Here is a 12,500-nt window from a genome sequence, read left to right on the forward strand (position 1 = left end):
GGAAACGCATCAGCAATTTAGCAAGAAGCCCAATGGGTTTAATATCCTCTTAAACCAGCGAGGAAGGAAAATATGATACCAGACTATTGGCACTACTGGAGTCGCGAATTGCCTCGTTCGGTGGCAAAGTCGTTAGCTCGTTTGGCTTTATCCATTCGCGTGGATAATTAGGTCATCATTCTACACAATGAATATTGTGACGGTAAAGCGTTGTTGTTCGGCTGTTTCAAAAGCTGGGGGCAGGGCCTCGTCACATAACAAAAAAAAGAGAGAAGTTTGTCCTTTTGTCTGTAGTAAGGTAATGGGAAGACACAAAACACAAAGTATAAACAATGAAATTTTAATTACTCTAGAAAACAAGATATGAATAAAGACAATCTCGTAAAATTCAAAACAAGTCAACAAACAAAACAACATGAATAATACTGGCAATGAAAAAGGTTACTCTAAGACAAGTAAGTGCAAGTAAAATAAATCAGTGTGGTGCTGAGAATACTGGCTTCAAGCTGCCACCTCCCTTAGTACACGACAGCCAGGGCTTAGTCTACTATAGAGAGATGTCAACTCCAAGGAGCACAGGGATATTCTGAGGAGACGGCGTGCTGCTGGCCCAGATGTCGACTCATGTAGTGGCGTGAGTGCAGGTGCGGCGACACACCAGCCAATCAGCAACAGGCAGGCGGAGAATGAGCAGTTTGCTGGTTGACGGCGGGCGGTAGCCGGTGTGTCGGGTTGTGCAAGGTACGCTTTGCTTCCTGGGCAAAACGTTTGGCGATACTGGTGGACGTATCTTCAATATAGTATCTTGTACTTGAATGACGTAAATGTGTAGGGAAGAGCAGGCTCAATCTCTCTTGAAAGAGATTATCGTCACAATATAAATACATATGAACACATATATAGGAGATTCAATTGGTAATCTGTTCTATATGACTACTGCTCTGATTATATATATATATATATATATATATATATATATATATATATATATATATATATATATATATATATATATATATATATGATAGGATTTTCTATCTTTATGTGTGATAGGATAGGATTTTCTGGGGTCGTTAGTTATGCTCTTCCTGTGATTAGCTGTAAAATCCTGTGTGTTGGTCAGTGTGGCTGTAATCCTGTGTAATCACCAATACCCCAGCTGTAACCGGTGAGCATATGTAATCCCCTGTGGCTGCAATCTGTTTGGCCCGTCATTACTTTACTGTGGTGTTTTGTAATCCTTTGTAGTGTAATGAGGTCCCCTCTGTAATCCTCTGAATGTGCTTGTATGATCTTTTGAAATCCCCTGTAATCTGCTATACATTATAATCTTCTGTGATACCTGGTTCCTGGAATACTTTTTCCAAATTGTGAATACTTTTCCATATTGTGACTATTTTTCCATATTGTGAATACTTTCCCATATTGTGAATACTTTTCCTGACTTGCGAATACTTTTCTCGGCTTGTGAATACTTTTCTCGGTTTACGAATACTTTTTTCGGTTTGCGAATACTTTTCCCGGCTTGCGAATACTTTTCTCGGTTCGCGAATACTTTTCCCGGCTTGCGAATACTTTTCTCGGTTTGCGAATACTTTTCTCGGCTTGTGAATACTTTTCTCGGTTTACGAATACTTTTCTCGGTTTGCGAATACTTTTCTTAGCTTGCGAATACTTTTCTCGGCTTGCGAATACTTTTCTCGGTTTACGAATACTTTTTTCGGTTTGCGAACACTTTTCCCGGCTTGCGAATACTTTTCTCGGTTTGCGAATACTTTTCTCGGCTTGTGAATACTTTTCTCGGCTTGTGAATACTTTTCTCGGTTTGCGAATACTTTTCTTAGCTTGCGAATACTTTTCTCGGTTTGCGAATACTTTTCTCGGCTTGTGAATACTTTTCTCGGTTTACGAATACTTTTCTAGGTTTGCGAATACTTTTCTTAGCTTGCGAATACTTTTCTCGGCTTGTGAATACTTTTCTCGGTTTACGAATACTTTTCTCGGTTTGCGAATACTTTTCTCGGTTTACGAATACTTTTCTCGGTTTACGAATACTTTTCTCGGTTTGCGAATACTTTTCCCGGCTTGCGAATACTTTTCTCGGTTTGCGAATACTTTTCTCGGCTTGTGAATACTTTTCTCGGTTTACGAATACTTTTCTCGGTTTGCGAATACTTTTCTTAGCTTGCGAATACTTTTCTCGGCTTGTGAATACTTTTCTTGGCTTGCGAATACTTTTCTCGGCTTGCAAATACTTTTCTCGTACTGTGAATACTTTTCCCAACTTCTTTTCCCGACTTACGGAATATTTTCCCCGTGAGCCATTAGTTTCGTGCTAAGCATCTCCGTGGCTTAGTGTGTTCATTATAAAAAATATGTCTCTCCAGAGGCACTTGAAAAAGTACTGAATATCGTTCGATTTTGTTGCGATTTCCCTCCAAAAAAATCTATTTTCTTTTAAAATTTCATCGAAGGTACCCTTTATTTTTTTTAATATTTTTTTTTTTAAATGTTAAATTTTTTTGTTAATAGGAACTTTTTTTTGCAATTGTCTCGGTTATTCGTTATCTTAAACTCATTGTAATATTATCTCTGTTGCAGCTTGCAACATGCAATGTTCCTGTTTCCCCTCCCCCCCCTTTTTTAACAGAATTTTGGGGCGTTTTTGACAAATTTAATCTTATAAAAAGATACTTTTCTCAGGGCTGTTTGAGGAGTCAGTGTCAGAAAGATGAAATCTTTGTAATTAATAAGTAGCTAATAACACTTTGGTTGTGTCTTAGTTCATGGGAGCCTCGTAGCCTGGTGGATAGCGCGCAGGACTCGTAGTTCTGTGGCGCGGGTTCGATTCCCGCACGAGGGTTCGATTCCCGCACGAGGCAGAAACAAATGGGCAAAAGTTTCTTTCACCCTGAATGCCCCTGTTACCTAGCAGTAAATAGGTACCTGGGAGTTAGTCAGCTGTCACGGGCTGCTTCCTGGGGGAGGAGGCCTGGTCGAGGACCGGGCCGCGGGGACACTAAAAAGCCCCGAAATCATCTCAAGATAACCTCAAGATATGGCCCAGTGTGTTATTAAAGTTATTTTTCATATCAAATGTTGTGTTTATAACGTGACGGCAACGTTTCAACAACCTATTGTGATCTTGCACGATGTTCAGTGACCTGTGAAATGCTGCGGGTCTCGGAGGTGAGGTTTTTCAGGTATATTTTTTTCTGTGTCTGTTTGGCTGTCTTGGGAGATGCTGGGATCTGCCAGGCTCTGTTGGGATCTGCCAGGCTCTGTTGAGATCTGCTAAGCTCAGTTGGGCTTTGTTGAGATCTGCTAGGCTCTTTTGGGCTACTCTGGGATCTGCCAGGCTCTGCTGGGATCTGCCAGGCTCTGTTGAGATCTGCTAGGCTCTGTTGAGATCTGCTAGGCTCTGCTGGGATCTGCTCTGTGACCTCCGGGAGTCACTGTGTTATATATATATATATATATATATATATATATATATATATATATATATATATATATATATATATATATATATATATATATATCCACTGTTCCTCTTATATTTCCTTGGCTTCCTAAAACTCTGCAGTCTGCTTTTGTCCCTCTGACTGTCTGCTTGCTGGCTGTCTGCTGCTTGATTGTCTGCCTCTGGGTCAATAGCCTTGTTCTCCAGGCTGTGTAGGTCAGTTGTCTGCCTCTGGTTGACCCAACATGACCCCGGGAGGCTCTAGATGAGGTCACCTGTTTGAGGTCACTAATACCCTCGTTAGGAGAGCTCTAAAGGGTTAATGACCCTCGTTAACAGTAATTAATAACGAAAGGAACACACTTTTATTTACAATTTTTTTTTATATGTGGGTTCTAACTTGGGTTTAATTTATTTCAAGTATATAATATTTTCCTGGATGCCTATAACGATCTGAAATGAAAATAATTGATAATATTAACATTTATTTTACAATCCTAATTTAATATATGTCGGATGATTGGTTCGTTTATTGGTTTGTCTTTTAAAATTGCAGATGCCAAATAGATCATCATTGTAGGTGTTGCATTAGCAGAGCTCAGGTCAGTTGCATAGAGCAGTGTTGCTGTGGAGACTCTTATGTGTTTCATGTGTAATTTAACACTCGTTCAGTCTTGAATTTGCAGGTCAACACACGTACGTTCAGTCTTGCATATTCAATTCAGCACAGTGTTGCATAGGCAATTCAACACACGCGTCTGTGTTGCATACACGGTTCAATACACGTTCAGTGTTGCATAAGCAATTCAACACACGCCTCAGTGCTGCATCCGCAAAATCGCGTCTATTGGATTTTGAGGATTAATGCATTTTCCATAAGGGCTAGACATGGACACACTTGCTATACGATGGCCTGTTTGTTGCGTGTGTGTGTGTGTGTGTGTGTGTGTGTGTGTGTGTGTGTGTGTGTGTGTGTGTGTGTGTGTGTGTGTGTGTGTGTGTGTGTGTGTGTGTGTGTGTGTGTGTGTGTGTGTGTGTGTGTGTGTGTGTGTGTGTGTGTGTGTGTGTGTGTGTGTGTGTGTGTGTGTGTGTGTGTGTGTGTGTGTGTGTGTGTGTGTGTGTGTACTCACCTAGTTGTATTCACCTATTTGTGCTTGCGGGGGTTGAGCTTTGGCTCTTTGGTCCCGCCTCTCAACCGTCAATCAACTGGTGTACAGATTCCTGAGCCTACTGGGCTCTACCATATCTACATTTGAAACTGTGTATGGAGTCAGCCTCCACCACATTACTTCCTAATGCATTCCATTTGTCAACCACTCTGACACTAAAAAAGTTCTTTCTAATATCTCTGTGGCTCATTTGGGCACTCAGTTTCCACCTGTGTCCCCTTGTGTGTGTGTGTGTGTGTGTGTGTGTGTGTGTGTGTGTGTGTGTGTGTGTGTGTGTGTGTGTGTGTGTGTGTGTGTGTGTGTGTGTGTGTGTGTGAGCGTTTTAGAGACCAGAAATAGCTCAGCTGAACCGCGGTGACCCCGGGGTCATGTTTGGCCAAACAGCTGCAGACAATTGGCTTAAAACAGAGGACAAACAGAGGCAAACATCAGCAGACATCTGGCGAGTCAAGCAGAGATAAACAATTGGCCTGTTCCTGCCCAAACAGCGCTAATAAAACACACAATCATCTTTTCTCCTCAGCCGTGGAATCCAGCACAAGCAAACAGAAGCAGATAACTGGATTGTAAGCCCTCCCCAGACTCAAGCAGACTAAAACAGACTTAGATATCCGTCATTCGAGCCTCGGAGCAGAATCCTGCAGCAACAGCAGTCAAATAACCCGCAAAAAATCATTTGCAAATGATTCAATGTTTCATACGCATTCCATTCAACATCGTACAAGATAAAACATCACATTGGATTACTGAAATGTTTCAGAAGATCACAGGAGATTACAGGAGATAACGGCGGATTACGGACGATCATCCCAGGGGATTACAGAGGGTTGCTCTGGATTTCATAAAGCCACAGATACAGTAATCATGACCAGAGAGCATTACAGCCACGAGCCGGTATAGATACTGAACATTACAAGGCCACAAAGGAATACAGATGAATACAGACATAGTATCAGAGTTCAACAGGCGGTCTATGATCGTGTATGTTGAAAAAAAAGTATAAAAAAGCATCTCATAGGGACTTTTTGTGGCTTTTTGAAATCCTACGATTTCAGAGTAACAAAACAGAGCCTGAGTATCTCAGAGGATCAAGGAGAAGCCTCACAGAGTATCTCAAGAGTATCACAGAAGATCTTGTATAAATGTACCACAAAAAAGCGTATTACATTCCTCACTATTTTGGGGATTTTGTGGCTGTTTTTTGGCCAATGCTTTGCTGTATGTGTCATGGTGATGGAGACGCATGACGCTCCTGTTTTAGGATGCCGCTACACACACACATACACATACACACTCACACTCTCACACACACACACACACTAAAGAGACCAAAAGTGTCGGGACCAAAGAGCCAGAGCTCAACCCCCGCAAGCACAAATAGGTGAGTACACAGACACACAGACACACACACACACACACACACACACACACACACACACACACACACACACACACACACAGACACACACACACACACACACACACACACACACACACACTCACACACACACACACTAAAGAGACCAAAAGTGTCGGGACCAAAGAGCCAGAGCTCAACCCCCGCAAGCACAAATAGGTGAGTACACAGACACACAGACACACACACACACACACACACACACACACACACACACACACACACACACACACACACACACACACACACACACACACACACACTTGCTGGAGGCAGTAGCTGCTCTGATGGCTATAAGAACCTTGAATAAATTATCACAGCTTGAACAGTAAAAATTACATGGGCTGTAATTTCCCTTTGTTTAGGACGGCGTTTACTCGGTCATCCTGTCACCCAAACACCCATTCGGCCGATTATCCGATCGCCGGGTCCTCCGATCGCCGGGTCCTCCGAACGCCGGGTTATCCGAACGCCGGGTTATCCGAACACCGGGTTATCCGAACGCCGGGTTATCCGAACACCGGGTTATCCGAACGCCGGGTTATCCGAACGCCGGGTCCTCCGAACGCCGGGTTATCTGAACGCCGGGTTATCCGAACACCGGGTCCTCCGAACGCCGGGTTATCCGAACGCCGGGTTATCCGAACACCGGGTTATCCGAACGCCTGGTCATCCGAACGCCCCGTCACACGAACGCCTGGATATCCGAACGGCTGGACACGCCGCCACCAAGCCACAACCACACGGCTTAATCCTCCGTTATGCGCAAAGAAATTCTAATATTATGAATTTAGTTTGAAAACAAAAACAACATTCTCCAACATTGAAACAATGTTGATCTTCCCAAGATAAACATACACCCAACACACACACACATATATACGTAATAAAAACGTTTTTTTTCTATCTTAAAAACGTAATAACGAACCTGGAATGTTTTTGTAACGTTGTGTGTTTGCTGGACGTATTTTTACTTGCGCCTCGTGTGAGGGGGGAAACAAAGAAAGATCTATTTTATATAATTAAAAGCTTTCAATATATATATATATATATATATATATATATATATATATATATATATATATATATATATATATATATATATATATATATATATATATATATATATATATATATATATATATATAGAGGTATAAAGAAGTTGAAATATGGGGATACCTCTTGTTTTAAAGCTAGGTGAACAGACGATTTATTTAGTGGGGCCTATGCGTAGACTTATGCAAATAACGCACTCGAGTCTCTGTACACGCACTCAGCCGTCCAGACACGCACTCAGCCCTCCAGACACACTCAAACTTCGTTCCGCTTTTAAGTGGTTCCCTGCAAACTCTAAAAGGGTGTCGGGGCCGCTGGGTCCACCGTATAGAGGAAAACCGGTTAGATCGTAGAGGCTGGCTTGACTGGTTGAGTACCAGCATACCCGGTACCCGGGTACACTGGTAGCGGTAGAGAAGACTTGTATGATACCTGGTACCAGGCAGTGAGACATACTCGGGTAGATTATATTAGCGTACCGGGCAAGGGTGCAGGTGGTGGTAGATTATATGGTATTAGGGTACCGGGCAGGGAATATGTAGTAGACTGTAAAGTATTAGGGGTACCAGGAAGAGGTACAAGTGGTGGTAGATTGTATGGTATTAGGGAACAAGTGGTGGTAGATTGTATAATGTGAAGGCACCAGGAATTTGTAGTAACAAGATAAAGGGAATGGTATCAGAGGTACCAGGCAGGTGGTATCGGGGTACCAGGCAGGTGGTATCAGGGGTACCAGGCAGGGTATAGCAGTAGATGATATAAGGGATGTTACAACCAATCAGGTTGTTGGGAATCAGTTGTGTACAACAAACAAGATACTGAGATTATTTTCAGCGTGTAGCAGCCAAGGCCTACACAGAGTGTAGCAGCCAAAGCCTACACAGGGTGTAGCAGCCAAAGCCTACACAGGGTGTAGCAGCCAAAGCCTACACAGGGTGTAGCAGCCAAGGCCTACACAGGGTGTAGCAGCCAAGGCCTATACACAGGGTGTAGCAGCCAAAGCCTATACAGGGTGTAGCAGCCAAGGCCTACACAGGGTGTAGCAGCCAAAGCCTATACAGGGTGTAGCAGCCAAGGCCTACACAGGGTGTAGCAGCCAAGGCCTACACAGGGTGTAGGAGCCAAAGCCTACACAGGGTGTAGCAGCCAAGGCCTACACAGGGTGTAGCAGCCAAGGCCTACACAGGGTGTAGCAGCCAAAGCCTACACAGGGTGTAGCAGCCAAGGCCTACACAGGGTGTAGCAGCCAAAGCCTATACAGGGTGTAGCAGCCAAACCCTACACAGGGTGTAGCAGCCAAGGCCTACACAGGGTGTAGGAGCCAAAGCCTACACAGGGTGTAGCAGCCAAGGCCTACACAGGGTGTAGCAGCCAAAGCCTATACAGGGTGTAGCAGCCAAAGCCTACACAGGGTGTAGCAGCCAAAGCCTACACAGGGTGTAGCAGCCAAGGCCTACACAGGGTGTAGCAGCCAAGGCCTACACGGGGTGTAGGAGCCAAAGCCTACACAGGGTGTAGCAGCCAAAGCCTACACAGGGTGTAGCAGCCCTGGGAAGAAAGCTGAGCTGCCTGGATGACTTGAACCGGGTCCAAGTTCACCAAACATCTTCACATAACTCGCATAGCTCGGCCCTCAACCCCCCTTCAGTTACAAGATTCCGGCGGAAGTTTGATCTTGCTGAAGGTGTGAGACATTGCAAGCAATATCATCTGCCATAGTCCACGGGAGATGAAGGGATCTTATCTTGAGGTTATCTTGAGATGATTTCGGGGCTTTAGTGTCCCCGCGGCCCGGTCCTCGACCAGGCCTCCACCCCCAGGAAGCAGCCCGTAACAGCTGACTAACTCCAAGGTACCTATTTACTGCTAGGTAACAGGGGCATTCAGGGTGAAAGAAACTTTGCCCATTTGTTTCTGCCTCGTGCGGGAATCGAACCCGCGCCACAGAATTACGAGTTCTGCGCGCTATCCACCAGGCTACGAGGCCTACGAGGGATGCTGACATTCTCTCGCCTCACGGAAGATGCTCTTGAGATGACGGGCTCATCTCGCTATATTTATGTAATTACAGATAATTATAATAAATTTAATAAATTTATTGATGTATTGCTTGTATTGACAGCGTTTTTATGTATTTTATATACAACAGATTGTATGCGTCAAGTTGGAAAGATTGGAAATTGCTTGACAAGTTGACTAATTTTTGACCTAAAATGTCATTCACTTGAGTCATCGGGAATTCGAACTAGGGTCTGAAAAACTAGAGACCGTTATTCCACCAATCACAGCATAGTTGCTCACAACGAAGAAGGATCTCAGAAGTACCTAACTGCTGTCCAACTGAGATTTTAAATACTTTCTGGAGTACCACTAAGACTTCTGGAGGCAATCCGCCCGCGGTACCGTGAATTACATCTTATTACTACTATCTTGAAGCATAAGTGCCCAATCGCTCCCGTAGTCTCCAAGATCGTATGAAATGGCACCCATTGAAATGGGGATTTGCGACACATCTTTTTTTGAGTCCGACTCCTCAGGCTTTGGCACGGAGTGCCCAAGTCCCCTCGGCTCTCAGGAAGTCTTCTGATTGGCCAGCAGACAGAAGATAGTGTGTGTGTGTCTGTTGGTCGGGATGTCACGGGCTGCTCTGATTGGTTCGCAGATGGAAATCAGGTTTACCTGATCCAACACACCTGGTCTGCCGAAATCTGATAGTGCATACCTGGCACAAATTATTAGTAACTCCTGTGACTATGCATGCAAGGTATTTTTAATAACGTACAGAGATTGGAGTTACAATCATGCCAGGTTAGGCAAGAGATTGGAGTTACAATCACACCAATCCAGACAAGAAATTGGAGTTACAAGAGATTGGAGTTACAATCAAACCAGATAACATAAACAGCATACCTTGACTTCATGAGGGCAGCGAGACACTATAAGGCCGTAATACTGAAGAATACACATCATATTCTCACCCTTCTGAAGGAACATATCATAATTTACACAAATGTAAATATGATAGCAAAGATAATAAAAAGATACCCCCCCCATACAGAGATAAACATGAACACTGAACAGGACATTGTTCCTTAAATAACACGTGACGTGTGTGTTCAAACATACACTCAAGTTCCACTTGAACTTTTACTCTACACTGTGAACAAAATGTGTCCGTGACAAGTTCAAGATAAGTTCGCGACAAGTTCGCGACAAGTTCGCGACAAGTTCCAGACAAGTTCGCGACAAGTTCCAGACAAGTTTGCGACAAGTTCCAGACAAGTTCATGACCAGTTCATGACAAGTTCGCGACAAGTTCCAGACAAGTTCCAGACAAGTTCGCGACAAGTTCGCGACAAGTTCGCAACAAGTTCGCGACAAGTTCATGACAAGTTTGCGACAAGTTCCAGACAAGTTCATGACCAGTTCATGACAAGTTCGCGACAAGTTCCAGACAAGTTCACGACAAGTTCGCGACAAGTTCAAGACAAGTTCATACTCAGGTCCTGTGAATACTCAGGTCCTGTGATTACTCAGCTCCTGTAAATACTCAGGTCCTGTGATTACTCAGGTCCTGTGATTACTCAGCTCCTGTAAATACTCAGGTCCTGTGATTACTCAGCTCCTGTAAATACTCAGGTCCTGTGAATACTCAGGTCCTGTAAATACTCAGGTCCTGTAAATACTCAGCTCCTGTAAATACTCAGGTCCTGTAAATACTCAGGTCCTGTAAATACTCAGGTCCTGTAAATACTCAGCTCCTGTAAATACTCAGGTCCTGTAAATACTCAGCTCCTGTAAATACTCAGCTCCTGTAAATACTCAGATCCTGTAAATACTCAGCTCCTGTAAATACTCAGGTCCTGTGAATACTTAGGTCCTGTAAATACTCAGGTCCTGTAAATACTCAGCTCCTGTGAATACTCAGGTCCTGTAAATACTCAGATCCTGTGAATACTCAGGTCCTGTAAATACTCAGGTCCTGTAAATACTCAGCTCCTGTAAATACTCAGGTCCTGTAAATACTCAGGTCCTGTAAATACTCAGGTCCTGTAAATACTCAGTTCCTGTGAATACACAGGTCCTGTAAATACTCAGATCCTGTGAATACTCAGCTCCTGTAAATACTCAGCTCCTGTAAATACTCAGGTCCTGTAAATACTCAGGTCCTGTGAATACTCAGGTCCTATGAATACTCAGGTCCTGTGAATACTCAGGTCCTGTAAATACTCAGGTCCTATGAATACTCAGCTCCTGTAAATACTCAGGATTACACCGTAACACTCCGCCTCATTCACTGTCAAATGAATGTGGTAACACTTTTCAACATTGTTTTTTTATTTCATTCGAAAGATTAATTCATCGGTGAGTTGACACAGTAAACAAAATGCTCTCATCTAAATATTTTTATATATATATATTTTTCTGAATTCTTTGACTGTTCGTTCGGAAACTGTGGCCGAAGGCGGGGCCAGATGTTGATGGGTCGGTTCAATATTTGTAAAAATAATATATATATATATATATATATATATATATATATATATATATATATATATATATATATATATATATATATATATATATATATATATATATATATATATATATATATATATATATATATATATATATGTGTGTGTGTGTGTGTGTGTGTGTGTGTGTGTGTGTGTGTGTGTGTGTGTGTGTGTGTGTGTGTGTGTGTGTGTGTTTGTGTGTGTGTGTGTGTCTTCATAAATATTTCAGAATATTTCTAGGTTTGTGTAATGTTGACTCTTCGACTACAGTATTTTTTCTGTCACTCTGTACCTTGGGGAGTCTGGGCCCATGTACCCGTCACATCATTACATTGCATTTGCTGTAGTTGAGTTATAGCGCCACTTGTTAAATTATATAGTTTGTCTAGGTGTTCCTGGAGGTCCTGTACTCTCGGTATTCATGTCCTATACATGTCTGTCCTCTTCATAATGCCCCCAAAGTCAACGAGCATTAACTGGAAATAGATTCGTTCCAATAGACCCAATAGACAGTTGTGTAAATCAGGATTAGGGTGGATTCTGATGCTATCCTTTATCTATCCAAATGCACAAGTGTTCCTCATTCTAATATTAATAGATCTATTACCTCTATTACTCTCTATCTCTATTACATCCAAACTATTACCAGCAAACTGTTATTAATTAGTGGTGATGTGGGGACATGTTCTTGCAGTAACTCGGACCCCTGATAGCGACTCAACCGTCCAAATTACCTCTCCCCAAGAAGCCAAGGCGAAGAGCAGCTCTTGGAGTAAGCTCTCGGAATGCACCCCGTCTCACACATCCTCTTTGAGACGTAATAAGGTGGATTGACCACCACCTGAAAGGGAATTTGGAGAGTGAACGGGTTTTCCGCG

Source organism: Procambarus clarkii, chromosome 90 (assembly GCF_040958095.1).
Source record: "Procambarus clarkii isolate CNS0578487 chromosome 90, FALCON_Pclarkii_2.0, whole genome shotgun sequence".
Lineage (NCBI taxonomy): Eukaryota > Metazoa > Arthropoda > Malacostraca > Decapoda > Cambaridae > Procambarus > Procambarus clarkii.